A 22,391-nucleotide genomic window follows, 5' to 3' on the forward strand; every position below is an offset into this window, starting at 1 on the left:
GTTCTTGCCATGGAAAGAGTGCAGCGGCGATTCACCAGGCTGATACCTGGAATGGCGGGAATGACCTACGAGGAGAGATTGAATAGTTTGGGCTTGTACTCACTGGAGTTTAGAAGATTGAGAGGGGATCTCATCGAAACATATAAAATTATGGCAGGCCTGGACAGGCTGAATTCAGAGAGAATGTTTCCAATGGCAGGGGAGCACAGAACCAGGGGCCACAGTCTAAAAATAGCGGGCAAATCATTTAAAACAGAGATGAGGAAGAATTTCTTCACTCAAAGAGTGGTGAGCCTGTGGAATTCCCTGCCACAGAGGGCTGTGAAGGCTAATTCAATAAATATTTTCAAGAGAGAATTGGATATATTTCTGAAGGCTAAGGGGATTAAGGGTTACGGAGAAAAGGCGGGGACGGGGTACTGAACTGGTAAGATCAGCTATGATCTCAGACGAAGATCAGCCATGATCTCATTGAATGGCGGAGCAGGCTCGAAGGGCCGAATGGCCTACTCCTGTTCCTATCTCTATGTTTCTCTATGTTTCTCCCCATATCCCTTGATCCCTTTAGCCTTAAGAAATATATCCAACTGCTTCTTGAATATATTTAATGAATTGGCCTCTACTGCCATCTGTGGCAGCGAATTCCACAGGTTCACCACTCTCTGGGTGAAGAAATTCCTCCTCATTTCTGTCCTAAATGGCTTACCCCTTATCCCTAGACTGTGACCCCTGGTTCGGGACTCCCCGACCATTGGGAACATCCTTCCTGCATCTAGTCTGTCCAGTCCTGTCAGAATTTTATAAGTTTCAATGAGATCCCCTCTCATTCTTCTAAACTCCGGTGAGTATAAGCCCAGTCGACCCAATCTCTCCTCATACATCATTCCTGCCATCCCAAGTATCAGCCTGGTGAATCTTCGCTGAACTCCCTCCATGGCAAGAACATCCTTCCTCAGATAAGGTGACCAAAACTGCACACAGTATTCAAGATGTGGTCTCTGTACAACTGCAGCAAGACATCTTTGTTCCTGTACTCAAACCCTCTCGCTATGAAGGCCAACATACCATTTGCCTTCTGAACCACCTGCTGCACCTGCATGCTTACCTCCAGCGACTGGTGCACAAGGACACCCAGGTTTCGTTGCACTTCCCCTTCTCCCAATCTATTGCCATTCAGATAATAATCAGACACACACATACAGCACATACACAGACAGACACATACAACATGCAGACAGGCAAGCACATGCAACACAGACACAAACATATACAAACATGCACACAGACACACACATACAGCATGCAGAGACACAAAGGTACACACATACAACACACACACAGGCACACACATACAACATGTACACAGACTCACACATGCAACACACACACAGATGCACACATGCAACAGATACACAGACACACACATACAACATGCACACAGACACAGACATACAACACACACACAAAACATGCACACAACATGCACGCAGGCACATACATACAACACAGACACACACATACAACATGCACAAAGACACACACATACAACATGCACACAGGCACACCCATACAACACAGGCACACACATACAACATGCACACAGACACACACATCCAGCACACATACACAGACACACACATGCAATACATACACAGAATCACACAATACACAAACAGACACACATCTACAACATGCACCCAGACACACACATGCAATACATACACAGACACACACTTACAACACGTGCACAGACACACATATACAACACACTTACATTCACACACGTACAACATGCAAACAGACACATACATATAACACACACACAAAACATGCACATGACACACACAGACACACACATCCAACACACATGCACAGACAGACACATGCAACACATACACAGACAGACACAAGACACAATCAGACACACACATACAACATGCACACAGAAACACACATGCAATACATACACAGACTCACACATGCAACACAAACAGGCACACACATACAACACAGACACGTGCCTACAACATGCACACAGACACACACATACAACACACACACAGACACACACATACCACATGCACACAGACACACGTGCAACACATACACAGACACACATACAACATGCACACAGACACACACATGCAACACTTACACAGACACACATACAACATGCACACACACACATGCAACACATACACAGACACATGCAACATGCAAACAGCCGCACACATAAACATGCACACATGCACAGACATACAACACAGGCACACACATACAACATGCACACAGGCACACACATACAACACAGACACACACATATACAAACATGCACATAGACACACAGACACACGCACAAACAACATGCACAGAGACACACACAGACACACACATACAACACATACACAAACACACACACAAAACACAGACACAGACATGCAACACATACACAGACACACATATACAATACACACACAGTCACACTCCTACAACACGCACAAACACACATGCAATACCTAAACAGACACACAGATACAACACACACACAGACACACACATGCAACATATACACAGACACACACATACAACTCACAAACAGACACAAAAATACAAAATGCACACAGACACACGCACAAACAACACGCACAGAGACACACAGACACACACATACAACACACACACAGACACACACATGCAACAGATACACAGACACACACATACAACATGCGCACAGACACACACATACAACACACACACACAAAATATGCATACAACATGCACACTGGCACATACATACAACAGGCACACACATACAACATGCACACAGACACACACATACAACACACACACAGACACACACATACAACATGCACACAGACACACACATACAACACATACACAGACAAACGCATACAACACACACACAGACACACACATACAACATGCACACAAACACACATGTGCAACACACACACAGATACACACATACTTCACCTACACAGACTCACACATGCAACACACACAGACACACATATAAAAAATGCACACAGACAAACACATACAACACTCACACAAAACACGCATATAACATGCACACAGGCAGATTCATACATCGCAGACACACACATACAACATGCGCACAGACACACACATACAACACACACACAGACATGCACATACAACATGCACACAGGCACACCCGTACAACACAGGCACACACATACAACATGCACACAGACACACACATACACACAGACACACACATCCAATGCACACACAGACACACATGCAACACATACACAGACACACACATACAACATGCACACACACACACATACAACATGCACACAGACACATACATACAACATGCACACAGACACACACATGCAACACGCACACAGATACACACATACAACATGCCCACTGAAACATACATGCAACTCATACACAGACACACACATACAACATGCACACAGACACACACATACAACATGCACACAGACACACACATGCAACACGCACACAGACACACACATACAAACATGCACACAGACTCACACATGCAACACACACACAGACGCACACATGCAACAGATACACAGACACACACATACAACACATACACACACAGACACGCACATACAACATGCACACAGGCACACCCGTACAACACAGGCACACACATACAACATGCACACAGACACACACATACACACAGACACACACATCCAATGCACACACAGACACACATGCAACACATACACAGACACATACATACAACATGCACACAGACACACACATGCAACACGCACACAGATACACACATACAACATGCCCACTGAAACATACATGCAACTCATACACAGACACACACATACAACATGCACACAGACACACACATACAACATGCACACAGACACACACATGCAACACGCACACAGACACACACATACAAACATGCACACAGACTCACACATGCAACACACACACAGACGCACACATGCAACAGATACACAGACACACACATACAACACACACACAGGCACACACATACAACATGTACACAGACTCACACATGCAACACACACACAGACGCACCCATGCAACAGATACACAGTCACACACATACAACATGCACACAGACACAGACATACAACACACACACAAAACACGCACACAACATGCACGCAGGCACATACATACAACACAGACACACATGCAACATGCACAAAGACACACACATACAACATGCACACAGGCACACCCATACAACACAGGCACACAGATACAACATGCACACAGACACACACATCCAGCACACATACACAGACACACACATGCAATACATACACAGAATCACACAATACACAAACAGACACACATCTACAACATGCACCCAGACACACACATGCAATACATACACAGACACACACTTGCAACACGTGCACAGACGCACATATACAACACACTTACATTCACACACGTACAACATGCAAACAGACACATACATATAACACACACACAAAACATGCACATGACACACACAGACACACACATCCAACACACATGCACAGACAGACACATGCAACACATACACAGACAGACACAAGACACAATCAGACACACATATACAACATGCACACAGAAACACACATGCAATACATACACAGACTCACACATGCAACACAAACAGGCACACACATACAACACAGACACGTGCCTACAACATGCACACAGACACACACATACAACACACACACAGACACACACATACCACATGCACACAGACACACGTGCAACACATACACAGACACACATACAACATGCACACAGACACACACATGCAACACTTACACAGACACACACATACAACATGCACGCACACACATGCAACACATACACAGACACATGCAACATGCAAACAGCCACACACACAAACATGCACACATGCACAGACATACAACACAGACACACTCATACACCATGCTCACAGGCACACACATACAACACAGACACATACATATACAAACATGCGCATAGACACACAGACACACGCACAAACAACATGCACAGAGACACACACAGACACACACATACAACACATACACAAACACACACACAAAACACAGACACAGACATGCAACACATACACAGACACACATATACAATACACACACAGTCACACTCCTACAACACGCACAAACACACATGCAATACCTAAACAGACACACAGATACAACACACACACAGACACACACATGCAACATATACGCAGACACACACATACAACTCACAAACAGACACAAAAATACAAAATGCACACAGACACACACATGCAACGCATACACAGAGACACACTTACAACACATACACAGACACACACATACAACTTGCACACAGACAAACACATACAACATGCACACAGGCACAGATATACAACACAGATACACACATATACAAACATGCACACAGACACACGCACAAACAACACGCACAGAGACACACAGACACACACATACAACACACACACAGACACACACATGCAACAGATACACAGACATACACATACAACATGCGCACAGGCACACACATACAACACACACACAAAAAATATGCATACAACATGCACATTGGCACATAGATACAACAGACACACATACAACATGCACACAGACACACACATACAACACACACAGACACACACATACAACATGCACACAGACACACACATGCAACACATACACAGACACACACATACAACACACACAGACACACACATACAACATGCACACAAACACACATGTGCAACACACACACAGATACACACATACTTCACCTACACAGACTCACACATGCAACACACACAGACACACATATAAAACATGCACACAGACAAACACATACAACACTCACACAAAACACGCATACAACATGCACACAGGCAGATTCATACATCGCAGACACACACATACAACATGCGCACAGACACACACATACAACACACACACAGACATGCACATACAACATGCACACAGGCACACCCATACAACACAGGCACACACATACAACATGCACACAGACACACACATACACACAGACACACACATCCAATGCACACACAGACACACATGCAACACATACACAGACACACACATACAACATGCACACAGACACACACATGCAACACGCACACAGATACACACATACAACATGCCCACTGAAACATACATGCAACTCATACACAGACACACACATACAACATGCACACAGACACACACATTCAACATGCACACAGACACACATATGCAACATGCACACAGACACACACATACAAACATGCACACAGACACACACATTCAACACATACACAAACACACACACACATAAAAACAAGCACACAGACACACACATGCAACATGCACACAGGCACACCCATACAGCACAGGCACACACATACAACATGCACACAGTCACACCCATACAGCACAGGCACACACATACAACATGCACACAGACACACATAGAAACATAGAAACATAGAAGATAGGAGCAGGAGTAGGCCATTCGGCCCCTTGAGCCTGCTCCACCATTCAATGCGATCATGGCTGATCATCCAAATTCAGTACCCTGTCCCTGCTTTCTCCCCATATCCCTTGATCCCTTTAGCCTTAAGAAATATATCCAACTCCTTCTTGAATATATTTAATGAATTGACCTCTACTGCCATCTGTGGCAGCGAATTCCACAAGTTCACCACTCTCTGGGTGAAGAAATTCCTCCTCATTTCTGTCCTAAATGGCTTACCCCTTATCCTTAGACTGTGACCCCTGGTTCTGGACTCCCCGACCATTGGGAACATCCTTCCTGCATCTAGTCTGTCCAGTCCTGTCAGAATGTTATAAGTTTCAATGAGATCCCCTCTCATTCTTCTAAACTCCGGTGAGTATAAGCCCAGTCGACCCAATCTCTCCTCATACATCATTCCTGCCATCCCAAGTATCAGCCTGGTGAATCTTCGCTGAACGCCCTCCATGGCAAGAACATCCTTCCTCAGATAAGGTGACCGAAACTGCACACAGTATTCAAGATGTGGTCTCTGTACAACTGCAGCAAGACATCCTTGTTCCTGTACTCAAACCCTCTCGCTATGAAGGCCAACATACCATTTGCCTTCTTAACCGCCTGCTGCACCTGCATGCTTACCTTCAGCGACTGTTGCACAAGGACACGCAGGTTTCATTGCACTTCCCCTTCTCCCAATCTATTGCCATTCAGATAATAATCAGACACACACATACAACACATACACAGAAACACTCATACAACACGTACACAGACTCACACATACATCACACACACAGACACACACATGCAACAGATACACGGACACACACATACACAGACAGACACATGCAACATGCACACAGGCAAGCACATGCAACACAGACACAAACATATACAAACATGCACACACACACACACATACAGCATGCACAGAGACACAAAGGCACACACATACAACACACACACAGACACACACATACAACACGTACACAGACTCATACATGCAACACACACACAGATGAACACATGCAACAGATACACAGTCACACACATACAACATGCACACAGACACAGACATACAACACACACACACACAAAACATGCACACAACACGCACACAGGCACATACATACAACACAGACACACACATACAACATGCACAAAGACACACACATACAACATGCACACAGGCACACCCATACAACACAGGCACACACATACAACATGCACACAGACACACACATCCAGCACACATACACAGACACACACATGCAATACATACACAGAATCACACAATACACAAACAGACACACATCTACAACATGCACCCAGACACACACATGCAATACATACACAGACACACACTTACAACACGTGCACAGACACACACATACAGCACACTTACATTCACACACATACAACATGCAAACAGACACATACATATAACACACACACAAAACATGCACACAACACACACATCCAACACACATACACAGACACACACATGCAACACATACACAGACAGACACAAGACACAATCAGACACACACATACAACATGCACACAGACACACATGCAATACATAGACAGACTCACACATGCAACACAAACAGGCACACACATACAACACAGACACGTGCATACAACATGCACACAGACACACACATACAACACGCACAGACACACACATACCACATGCACACAGACACACGTGCAACACATACACAGACACACACATACAACATGCACACAGGCACACACATGCAACACTTACACAGACACACACACACAACATGCACACACACACATGCAACACATACACAGATACATACAACATGCAAACAGCCACATGCATACAACATGCACACAGCACAGACATACAACACAGACACACACATACAACATGCACACAGGCACACACATACAACACAGACTCACACATATACAAACATGCACATAGACACACAGACACACGCACAAACAACATGCACAGAGACACACACAGACACACACATACAACACATACACAAACACACACATAAAACACAGACACAGACATGCAACACATACACAGACACACATATACAACACACTCACAGTCACACACCTACAACACGCACAAACACACATGCAATACCTAAACAGACACACAGATACAACACACACACAGACACACACATGCAACATATACACAGACACACACATACAACTCACAAACAGAAACAAAAATACAAAATGCACACAGACACACACGCAACGCATACTCAGAGACACACTTACAACACATACACAGACACACACATACAACATGCACACAGACAAACACATACAACATGCACACAGGCACAGATATACAACACAGATACACACATATACAAACATGCAGACAGACACATGCACAAACAACATGCACAGAGACACACAGACACACACATGCAACAGATACACAGACACACACATACAACATGTGCACAGACACACACATACAACACACACACACAAAATATGCATACAACATGCACACTGGCACATGCATACAACAGACACACACATACAACACACACACAGACACACACATACAACATGCACACAGACACACACATACAACATGCACACAGACACACACATACAACATGCACACAGACACACACATGCAACACATACACAGACACACACATACAACACAGACACACACACACAACATGCACACAGACACATGTGCAACGCACACACAGACACACACATACTTCACCTACACAGACTCACACATACAACACACACACAGACAAACGCATAAAACATGCACACAGACAAACACATACAACACTCACACAAAACACGCATACAACACGCACACAGGCAGATTCATACATCGCAGACACACACATACAACATGCACACAGACACACACATACAACATGCACACAGGCACACCCATACAACACAGGCACACACATACAACATGCACACAGACACACACATACACACAGACACACACATCCAATGCACACACAGACACACATGCAACACATACACAGACACACACATACAACATGCACACAAGCACACACATACAACATGCACACAGACACACACATACAACATGCACACAGACAAACACATACAAACATGCACACAGACACACACATTCAACACATACACAAACACACACACACATACAACATGCACACAGGCACACACATACAACATGCACACAGGCACACCCATACAGCACAGGCACACACATACAACATGCACACAGGCACACCCATACAGCACAGGCACACACGTACAACATGCACACAGACACACATAGAAACATAGAAACATAGAAGATAGGAGCAGGAGTAGGCCATTCGGCCCCTCGAGCCTGCTCCGCCATTCAATGCGATCATGGCTGATCATCCAAATTCAGTACCCTGTCCCTGCTTTCTCCCCACATCCCTTGATCCCTTTAGCCTTAAGAAATATATCCAACTGCTTCTTGAATATATTTAATGAATTGACCTCTACTGCCATCTGTGGCAGCGAATTCCACAGGTTCACCACTCTCTGGGTGAAGAAATTCCTCCTCATTTCTGTCCTAAATGACACACCCATTATCCTTAGACTGTGACCCCTGGTTCTGGACTCCCCAACCATCGGGAGCATCCTTCCTGCATCTAGTCTGTCCAGTCCTGTCAGAATTTTATAAGTTTCAATGAGATCCCCTCTCATTCTTCTAAACTCCGGTGAGTATAAGCCCAGTTGACCCAATCTCTCCTCATACGTCATTCCTGCCATCCCAAGTATCAGCCTGGTGAATCTTCGCTGAACTCCCTGCATGGCAAGAACATCCTTCCTCAGATAAGGTGACCAAAACTGCACACAGTATTCAAGATGTGGTAAGACCAGCATTTATTGCCCATCCCGAATTGACCTTGAGAAGGTGGCGGTGAGCCACCTTCTTGAATCGCTGTTCTTTGTAGCAGTTTGTTAAAACTGAGTGGCTGGCTCGGCCATTTCAGGGGGCAGTTAAGAATCAACCACATTGCTGTGGGTCTGGAGTCACATACAGGCCAGACCAGGTAAATTTTCTTCCCTAAAGGACATTCGTGAACCAGATGAGATTTTACAACATGCCAATAGTTTCATGGTCACCATTACTGATACTAGCTTTTAATTCCAGATTTATTTAATTGATTTTAAATTCCCCAGCTGCCGTGGTGGGATTTGAACTCACATCTCCGGATCATTAGTCCAGTCCTACTGGATTAATAGACCAGTAACATTACCACTATGCTACCATACCCATAATTGTCCACTGTTAATGAACCAGACTATTTGTCACCCTGGTGTCATATTTGACCCTGAGATGAGCTTCCAACCACATATCCTCTCCATCACTAAGACCGCCTACTTCCACCTCCGTAACATCACCCATCTCTGTCCGTGCCTCAGCTGATCCGCTGCTGAAACCCTCATCCAAGCCTCTGTTACCTCTAGACTTGACTATTCCAACACACTCCTGGCTGGTCTCCCACATTCCACCCTACATAAACTTGAGGTCATCCAAAACTCGGCTGCCCCCGTGTCCTAACACGCACCAAGTCCCGTTCACCCATCGCCCCTGTGCTCGCTGACCTACATTGGCTCGATTTTTAATTCTCACCCTTGTGTTCAAATCCATCCATGGCCCGAGCTCGCGCTCCCTCCCTATCGCTGTAACTTCCTTCAGCCCTACAACCCTCTGAGATCTCTGTGCTGCTCCAATTCTGGCCTCTTGTGCATCCCCCGATTTCCATCACTCCACCATTGGCGACTGTGCCTTCAGCTGCCTGGGCCCTGAGCTCTGGAATTCCCTCCCTAAACCTCTCCGCCTCTCTCTCCTCCTTTAAGACACTCCTTAAAATCGACCTATTTGACCCTGTGTTTTGGTCACCTGTCCCTAATATCTCTGTATGTGGTTCGGTGTCAAATTTTGTCTGATAATCGCTCCTGTGAAGCACCCTGGGATGTTTTACTACGTTAAAGAAGCTATATAAATACCGGTTGTTGTTGTCTCTCTTGCTCTTTCTTCTCTGCCTTCCCCCTCTCTTCTCTGTCCCTTTCTCTCTTTCTTTCTTTCAGTCCATCTCTCTCTTTGACTATATTGGGTCCACGTTTTCCTCGGCCTGTTTATCCAGACTTCATCTGGGGAACTCCGTGACTGTGTTTGTCAAACTGGGCTGTGGGAATGCCTGTCTCTGGGTTTCTCGCTGCCATCCCTGGCTCTTGTGTGGCCTATGTGATAAACCTTGTTCTCTGTGACCGTTACCAGTGTTCGATGATGATACAAGGATGAAACAAGCCAGACGACAGGAGCTGTATCCGATCGATGGGCTGGTGTGCAGCAGGACAGCCAATCGATGGAGGGACCCAGGACCTCAGCACTGCCACTCCAACCTCACAGCACTGAATCACACACACCAAAATCTCTTCTTACCAGAGACCAAAGGAGCTTTCATTAATTTCATTTTCAGAGGAGAGAGAGTGGCAGAGAGAGAGACAGACAGAGAGAGAGAGAGACACACAGAGCGAGACAGAGAGAGAGAGGGAGAGAGAGAGCGAGAGAGAGAGAGAGAGGGAGAGAGAGAGAGAGAGAGTTACAGAGTGAGAGAGAGACAGAGAGAGACAGAAAGAGAGACAGAGAGAGACAGAGAGAGACAGAGAGAGACACACAGAGAGAGAGAGGGAGAGAGAGAGGGAGAGAGAGAGCGAGAGAGAGAGAGAGAGAGATAGTTACAGAGTGAGAGAGAGACAGAAAGAGAGACAGAGAGACAAAGAGAGACAGAGAGGGGGCAGAGAGAGACAGAGAGAAAGCAACAGAAAGAGAGAGAGAGACAGAGAGAGAGAGACAGAGAGAGAGAGAAACAGAGAGAGAGACAGACAGAGAGACAGAGAGAGACAGCGAGGCAGAGAGAGAGAGACAGAGAGAGAGAGACAGAGAGAGAGACAGAGAGAGAGACAGAGAGAGAGAGACAGAGAGAGAGACAGAGAGAGAGACAGAGACAGAGAGAGAGTTAGAGAGACAGCGAGAAAGAGACAGAGACAGAGAGAGAGAGAGACAGAGAGACAGAGACAGAGAGAGAGAGACAGAGAGAGAGAGGCAGAGAGAGAGACAGACAGAGAGAGAGAGACAGACAAACAGAGAGACAGAGAGAGAGACAGAGAGGCAGAGGGACAGGGAGAGAGAGAGAGAGAAAGAGAGAGAGAGAGAGAGATGAGAGAGAGAGAGAGACAGAGACAGAGAGAGAGACAGAACGAGAAAGAGAGAGAGAGAGAGGCAGAGAGACAGAGAGAGAGAGAGAGATAGAGAGAGAGACAGAGAGAGACAGAGACAGAGAGGGAGACAGTGAGGCAGAGAGACAGAGAGAGAGAGAGATGAGAGAGAGACAGAGAGACAGAGAGAGACAGAGAGGGAGAGAGAGGCAGAGAACCAGAGAGAGAGATAGAGACAGAGAGAGTGACAGAGAGAGACAGAGACAGAGAGGGAGACAGAGAGGCAGAGATACAGGGAGAGAGAGAGGGAGAGATGAGAGAGAGAGACAGAGAGGCAGTGAGACAGAGAGACAGAGAGAGAGAGACAGAGAATCACTTTTTGTTATGTAAGCTTTGGCAATATGGTTCCCTGTAAACTTTCATGCCAATAAAGCATTTGAATTGAATTGAATTGAATTGAGAGAGATGAGAGAGAGAGAGAGAGAGGCAGTGAGACAGAGAGGGAGAGGCAGAGAATCAGAGAGAGAGAAAGAGGCAGAGAGAGAGAGACAGAGAGAGAGACAGAGAGAGAGATAGAGAGGCAGAGAGACAGAGAGAGAGACAGAGAAAGAGAGAGACAGAGAGAGAGAGATACAGAGAGAGACAGAGAGAGAGAGACAGAGAGACAGGCAGAGAGAGAGACAGAGAGATGCACTTCCTCCTAAAATGCGAAAAATTCAACAAAACAAGAAACTTATTATTTGACAAGCTCAGCCAAACAACCCCAGATTTCAAAGAATTGGATGACCTGTCAAAATTAAGATTAGTCCTGGGAGAAGGAGACAGACCATACCTTGGTGCCAAATATGTAACAACATGTCACAACCTGAGGACTGTTTAAAATTAATACTGAATGTACCCAACGATGTTCAACGACTGTTTAAATTAATATTGTTTAAATTAATATAGTATGTACCCAACGAAGGTCAAAATTGTTTGACACCTACAGAATGTTGGAAAACTACTTTTTGTTATGTAAGCTTTGGCAATATGGTTCCCCATAAACTTTCATGCCAATAAAGCATTTGAATTGAAAATTGAATTGAATAGTGAGAGGCAGAGAGACAGATAGAGAGAGGGAGAGAGAGAGAGAAAGGCACCGAGAGTAACTGAAACAGAGAGAGACAGAGAGAGAGACAGAGAGAGAGAGACAGAGGGAGAGACAGAGAGAGGGACAGGGAGAGAGAGACAGAGAGAGAGAGACAGATTGTTATTTATCATTATCATTATTGTTATCTTATCAGTATTATTACTATTATTAGATAGATATATGTGCATGCCTCATGAAATTTATACTAAATCATCATTTAGCATTATAGAAAATAATGTTTCCACACGCATCCCACAAAATAGGTCCATTTTATTTCGTTTTATTGAACTATATAAATGCGTTCTTTCCACATAAGCTGCTGGAATATCCAGGGCCTCCGCTCCTCAACTTTTGGGATGAAGAGTACAGACCCTGAATTCCTAAAAGCTATAAAAGACATTGATATAATTGTGTTAACAGAAACATGGTGCCAAAAGGAGATGCCGACCCACTGTCCTCCAATGTACCATGAAATCATTGTGCCCTCAGTAAAGAACACTAAGACACGCAAGGGCAGAACCTCCGGGGGAATCCTGGTGTGGTATAAAGGAGAACTGAACAAACACATCTCACCGATAAAACAGGGAAAATCACACGTATGGCTAAAATTAGATAAAAATATAGGAATAGCAAAAAACGATGTTTACTTATGTGCGATCTACATACCTCCAATAGAATCGCCATATTTTGAAGAGGAGATATTTGACACTCTCCACATGGAAATCAGCCATTTCCAGGCCCAAGGAAAGGTGCTACTATGTGGGGACCTAAATGCAAGGACAGGATGTGAACCTGACTTCATAGACCCACAGGGCAACATCCATGTGTTTGGCCAGACCCCTCTATATGTCACACCAGCCATCGCAAACCGAAACAACCTCGATTGTGAAATAAATAAAAGCGGTAGAGAGGTAGGGAACTCTGCCGAGCCTTAGGCCTGTACATAGTTAACGGTAGGTTCAGAGGGGACTCCTGTTGTGTATGTAATATGTGTGCTACTTTGAACCTATGGACAGGACTGCACTACTTGTAGGGCGTAGTGATACGCAGTACCACTCCTGGCCATAGGGGTATAAATAGTACTGTGGGTACTGATCTCCCCTCAGTTCCCGCCTGTGGGCATGAAGTAAAGACCTACGTATAGTCCCTACCTCCAACCAGTAAAGACTTGTTTTATTGTTACTGATTAAGTCTGAGTATTAATTACTTGAACAACTCACAGATTTAACACTGGCGACGAGTCTGATTCGGACCCTGTGGCAGTCACTCCACGGCAGCTTCGTCCACAGCCAGGACGTTGCAGAGAGGTTTCCACCCTCTCCACCCCACTGGAAGACATCCTGACCTCGGAGCCTCCATCGGCGACCGTCAGCTTCTTCTCCAGCTTGGTGGTGGGTAAGCCGTTGTCTGAGCCGGGCAGCGACGCGACAGGCAGTCGACCGCGTTGGCCGCACGAACGGGGCTGGGGGAGCTGGAGGAATAGGGCGCGAGAGCCGCTTCGAGCGGGAGGCGTTTCAACGGAGCGATCGCATCTCCTGATAAGAGCCGAGAGCCGCTTCGCGATCCAGCGATCGCATCCGCTGATAAGGGCCGCACTCGGGCGATCGCGGCGAAGATAAGGGCCGCACTCGGGGGCTGAAGGGAGACGGCGTTGGGGGACGGGTGAAGACCGCCAAGCGCGGGAAAACCACCATTTTGTGGGCGGAGGACGACGGCAAGAGCGGGAAGCCGCCATCTTGGATAGCAGTAAAAAAAAAATAATCTGAGAAATTGCAAATCTACAATGCCTAAACACGGGAATATTAGCACCTTTGATAGTGACCTCGAAGATTGGGCCATATATGTTGAAAGAGTAAAAAATTATTGTAAGGCCAATAAAATTCATGACCAAGATAAAGCTCTAACATTATTAAATTTAATGGGTGCGAAGACATACGGGCAATTGAAACACCTGTTATCACCAGATGAACCGGCGGATAAGACGTTTGATGAGATTGTTACTGTCCTGAAAGATCATCTAAACCCCACGCCGCTGATGCTAGCGGAACGATTTAAATTTTATGACAGAAGGCAGCTACAGCATGAAAGCAATGCTGATTATTTGCTGGAATTGCGTAAATTAGCGAAATATTGCCAGTTTGGAACGGGACTGACAGAGGCACTTCGAGACAAATTTGTGTGTGGTTTATTTAAACAGGATACACAAAAGCGACTGCTCGAGGAGAATGAGCTGACGCTTGAGAAGGCGGTCACTATGGCAGCAGCACACGAAGCCGCAGCGAGAGGCACAGCAGTAATGCAGCTACGGTCACCGGAGCTCAGTGCACACAAATTGGGTGTGAGTTCTGGCAAATGTTATCGTTGTGGAAAGACAATGCATGATCAGAACCAGTGTTGGTTTAAAAACCAAGAATGTAGAAATTGTGGTAGGCTTGGACATATAGCTAGAGTATGCAGGTCAGCGAAGAAGACCAGCAACAAGAAGTCACCGCAAGGAAAATACGCAAAGGTACACAAGGTGACCGAACAGGAGTCCGATTCAGACGCTAGCAGTAATGAACTGGCTAGCTTAAGAGTACTCAACGCTGGTAAGGGTGCAGACCTCCAGACAATTTGGGTCACTCTTCAGATAGAAGGAGTCCAAGTAAAACTGGAATTGGACACTGGATCGGCATTGACGGTCATAAATAAGAAAGATTACGGAAAGTTATTCCAACATATTCCCCTACAGGATACGGGGATTATATTGGAAACATACACGGGGCAAAGAGTGTACCCCATCGGGAAAATAGAGGTTGCAGTGGTCCACAAGGGCGAAGACAGTCAAATAATGGACTTATATGTGATATCTGAAGGAGGTCCTCCACTACTAGGACGGGAGTGGATTAGGAAAATGAATATGGACTGGCATTTCCTACAAACAATAACGAGTGAGAACTCGGTGAAGATAGTCGGCCCAGACTCTGGAACGGATGATGGTAAGCCCAACTCAGGTGCAAAAGACAAAGTTTCAGCACAGAATTCCACTGAGCAACAACAACATAGTTTAACTGTGGATTCTGAGTCTGGCAAGTCTACTGATGTGCCCATTTCTGAGGGACACCGGGCTCGAACTCAACTCCATTTCAAACTACAACAGCAATTAGAACAAATGCTTTGCCGTTGTGAGCAAGAGTTGAATGCAACGAAAGAGTTCTTTGATATAGAGTTGGAGAATCTGGAAAGACAACAGAAGCAGCTGATGGAGAAAATGGAACAGGAGCACACAAAACGTCTGATGTCAGAGGAGTTAACGGTCAGCCAACTCCTGCATATGCTGAAGGACAGGACTCTGAAATGGGAAAAACTTGAACACGAACTTCAATATTCAAACGAAAGGGGTTCGGAGCTCTCAAAGGTTATTGGAAGAGCTGAGGTGGCAACACAGACTGAGATGACTGCAACAGAGCAGCCCTTGGATGCCAAAAGTACGCTGACTCACGTCAACGTAGAACAACAGACCGCTGAAACAGCTGCTCCGGTAGAGGGATTGCATAGTCCGATCAATCAATCTCCAAAGGAAGTTGAAGTATTAAAATCACAAATGAGGTCACTAGTAAACGACTTGCTGAAAGCCCAGAAAAAGCTGGATGCAGAGGTACACATGAAGAAGTCTCTTCAGGAAAGATGTCTGGATTTGGAACAAGAGCTGGCTAACGTCCAGCTGGGTATGGAGGAAATAGACGACCCTCTCACTGGTCTAGCTCAGGACGACACCGAATATTACTATGACCTGGTGGACGACACCGAATATTACGATGTCCTGTCCTGCCCAGCTTGTAACTTCGACTCCCAAAGTGCAGAAATCATGGAGGAGCACCAAAAGTCTACGGAACATCAGGAGAAGCTGGCTCTACGACGGAAACAGGAGGAAGAGAAGGAGGAACTGCGCATGCAGCTGGCAGCTGTGGCAGCTGACAATGGAGCCCAGAGAGTCTCCAAGAAGCAGAAAAGGAAAAGTAAAAACAGAAGATGACCCATCTGAACCATTATCACCTCTACCAGATCACACACGTGGTCCCTCCGAACGGAGCCAATTCAGTTCGGAAGTTCAAACTGTTAAATCCATGGAAGGACTATTGAATGAGTCACTCCAGCAACGTGAACCGACTCCACCACAGAGATTGAATCTGTGAACTGTTTTCCGCAGAGACTGAATCTGTGATCTGTTTTGACATGAAGTTATCTATGTATCTATGTTATTCTGTTATGTAAACCTGAAGTTATATATGTATATATGTTATTACGTTATGTTAAATGGGGAGATGACTGTAAAGCTAGGAAGGGAGGAATGTTGTGTATGTAATATGTGTGCTACTTTGAACCTGTGGACAGGACTGCACTACTTGTTGGGCGTAGTGATACGCAGTACCACTCCTGGCCATAGGGGTATAAATAGTACTGTGGGTACTGATCTCCCCTCAGTTCCCGCCTGTGGGCATGAAGTAAAGACCTACGTATAGTCCCTACCTCCAACCAGTAAAGACTTGTTTTATTGTTACTGATTAAGTCTGAGTATTAATTACTTGAACAACTCACAGATTTAACAACTCCTTAGGGAGACTCACATATTCCTCAACTCTTGGGTCTAGTGTGGTGGATTATACAATCACTGACCTGGACCCCTGCGATATCAACGCATTCACTGTCAGGCAGCAATCCCCCCTCTCAGACCCTAACCAAATAAATGTGTACCTTAAACTTTCTGCCCAAACTACAGACACAAAAAAGGAACCCATTAAGCTACATAAAATAAACCAGACATACAGATGGGCCCCAGACAGTGGAGATAAATTCATCACAGCACTAACTTCACCTGATCTCACAAGTAAAATTTCAAAATTTAAAGAAAATCTATATGAGATCACCAGAGATGGTGTAAACATGGCCATAGAGGATATAAATATGATCTTCCATGAGGCAGCTGTAAAAGCCGACCTCGTGAAACAGACGAGGAAGAGTCACAAAAGACAAAATAAAAATAAGAAATGGTTTGACCACGAATGCAAAAATGCCAGAAAAGACCTGAGAAAAATATCAAACCAAAAGCATCGGCAACCAAACAATCCGGACCTACGTACTAGATACAATGAAACCCTCAAAAGATATAAACACACCATTAGGAACAAAACACAAAACTATACCCACAAAATACTCGAAGAAATTGAAAACTCCACCAATCCAAAACAATTCTGGGAAATGTGGAATAACCTGAGTACAACACAATTGCAAGCATTACCAATCCAAGATGGCGACATCTGGAGAACACATTTTGAAAACCTCTACAAAGACATCCCAATAAGCGAAACAAACCCAAGTCAACATCAGGTCACAGAAAAACTCCACACATTAGAAGCAACAATTAAAGACAACCAAAACCCTCTAGACTCCCCAATCACATGGAAAGAACTGGCCACAAAAACAAAATCTCTCCACCTAAAGAAAGCCTGTGGCCCAGACAACATCAAAAATGAAATGCTCAAGTTCAGCAATATGGAGATGCAGGGTGCGGTACTCAAATTATTCAACATCATATTACGTTCAGGCTGTTTTCCCGATATCTGGTGCCAAGGACTAATCTCCCCCATATATAAAAGCGGAAACAAATCAGACCCAAATAACTACCGCGGCATCTGTGTCAACAGTTGTCTAGGGAAGTTATTCTGCAGTATTCTAAATAGTAGATTACTTGATTTTCTTAACAAACATAATATCCTCAGAAAAAACCAAATAGGCTTTCTTCCAAAACACCGCACCGCCGACCATATCTATACCCTTCACACCCTCATTGAAAAACATATACACCAAACAAAAAATGGGAAAATATTCGCCTGTTTCATCGACTTCAAGAAAGCCTTTGACTCTATATGGCACGAAGGGCTCTATTATAAACTTCTTCAGTGTGGAATAGGGGGCAAAGTCTATGACCTTATTAAATCAATGTATCTGAAAAACAAATGCGGGGTCAAAATTGGAGACAAATGCACCGATTTCTTCACCCAGAGAAGAGGCGTCCGACAGGGCTGCAATTTGAGCCCGACCCTGTTCAACATATACATAAATGAATTAGCAGACATGCTGGAGCAAAGCGAGTCACCAGGTTTCCGTCTCCTTGATGGAGAAGTGAAATCCCTGTTCTATGCGGACGACCTGGTTCTGCTGTCTCCCACAGAACAGGGATTACAGCAACAACTAGACCTACTCAACAAATACTGCCAAAATTGGGCTCTAACAGTAAATCTTAAGAAAACCAACATCATGATTTTTCAAAAAAGGCCCAGATGTCAGGAAAACAAATACCAATTTACCCTCAGTGATACCGCTATAGGACACACTATGAGCTACACCTACCTTGGTCTAACTATTACAGCATCAGGGAGCTTCAGCATAGCAGTGAATGCACTAAAAGAAAAAGCCCGAAGAGCCCTATATGCAATAAAAAGAAAATTCTACAACATCCAAATCCCAATCAAAATCTGGCTCAAAATATTTGACAGCAAAATCCTGCCCATTGCACTGTACGGTAGTGAAGTATGGGGCCCGCTAAATCACCAAAGCTACACTAAATGGGAAAAACACACAATAGAAGCCCTACATGCAGAATTCTGCCGAAGCATCCTTCGCACCCAAAGAAAAACGCCAACAAATGCATGCAGAGCCGAACTAGGCAGATACCCACTGATAATAAACATCCAAAAACGAGCACTAAACTTCCTAAATCACCTCAAATCTAGCTCCCCAGACACCCTTCATTTCAAAGCCTTTCAGACCCAAGAGCTAAACCCAGAAAAGAGTCCCCTGAGTCAGCTGCTACTGAAACTAAGTACTCAGCCGGACCCTGACCAGCCCCAGACCAACACAGCCGTCCAAACACCAATCCGAGTGAACCAAATCATTAAACAATGCAAAGAAACCTACCTGGAACATTGGAACAAAATAACCGAAAGCCAAAGCAGATTAGAATGTTACCGGGCCCTAAAAAGAGATTATAAACTGGCAGACTACCTCACGACCATCAGAGACACAAAACAGAGACAGACCCTCACCAGGTACAGACTAAGCGACCACCAACTGGAAATTGAAAAAGGCAGATACATGAAATCCTGGCAGCCTAGAGAGAATAGAATATGCGATCAATGTCTGGCCGGCGAGGTTGAAACAGAAATGCATTTCCTCCTAAAATGCGAAAAATTCAACACATCAAGAAACATATTATTCAACAAGCTAAGCCAAACAACCCCAGATTTCAAGGAATTGGATGACCTGTCAAAATTGAGATTAGTCCTGGGAGAAGGAGACAGACCATACCTTGGGGCCAAATATGTAACAACATGTCACAACCTGAGGACTGTTTAAAAGTAAGACTGTTTAAAATTAATATTGTTTAAAAGTAATATTGTATGTACCCAACAAATGTCAAATCGATTGACACCTACAGAATGTTGGAAAACTGTACCTTTTTGCTATGTAAGCTTTGGCAATATGGTTCTCTGTAAACTTTCATGCCAATAAAGCATTTGAATTGGAAATTGGAATTGGAGAGAGGGACAGAGAGAGACAGAGAGAGAGAGCGACAGACAGAGAGAGAGAGACACAGACACAGAGAGCGAGAGAGAGGGAATCACAGAGAGAGGCACAAAGAGAGACAGAGAGACAGACAGCAGGTGAGACACACAGAGAGATGCAGAGTAGAAAGAGGCATACAGAGGGAGACAGAGACAGAGAATTAGACAGATAGGAGACAGAGAGTTGGACAGACAGAAAGAAAGATAGAGAGGCAGACAGACAGACACAGAGGGAGGTAGAGAGATAGACAGACAGAAGAGATGAAGACAGACAGGATAGAGAGACAGAGAGTGACAGACAGGAGATAGACAGATGGGACAAAGAGAGACAGACAGAGGGAGAGAAACAGGGAGACAGAGACAGAGGTAGAGAGACAGAGAGGGAGAGAGACAGAGAGAGAGACTGAGAGACAGGGAGGGAGTGAGAGAGACAGAGACAGAGGGAGAGAGACAGAGAGGGAAAGAGTCAGAGAGAGAGAGACTGAGGGACAGGGAGGGAGAGAGGGAGGCAGAGAGATGGAGAGGGAGAGAGATAGAGAGACAGAGACAGAGGGAGAGAGACAGAGAGGGAGAGAGAGAGAGACTGAGAGACGGGGAGGGAGAGAGCGAGAGAGAGTGAGAGACAGAGAGAGAGAGACAGAGAGACAGGGAGGGAATGAGGGAGACAGAGAGATAGGGTTAGACAGAGAGAGAGAGAGAGAGAGAGAGAGAGTGACAGAGAGAGAGAGACAGGGAGGGAGAGAAGGAGACAGAGACAGGGATAGTGAGAGACAAAGGCAGAGAGAGAGGAACAGAGGGAGAGAGACAGAGAGAGAGAGAGACAGAGAGACAGGGGGAGAGAGACAGGGAGAGAG

Source organism: Somniosus microcephalus, chromosome 12 (genome assembly GCF_052327205.1).
Source record: "Somniosus microcephalus isolate GS21.2 chromosome 12, FLI_Smic_1.0, whole genome shotgun sequence".
In the NCBI taxonomy this organism is placed as follows: Eukaryota; Metazoa; Chordata; class Chondrichthyes; order Squaliformes; family Somniosidae; genus Somniosus; species Somniosus microcephalus.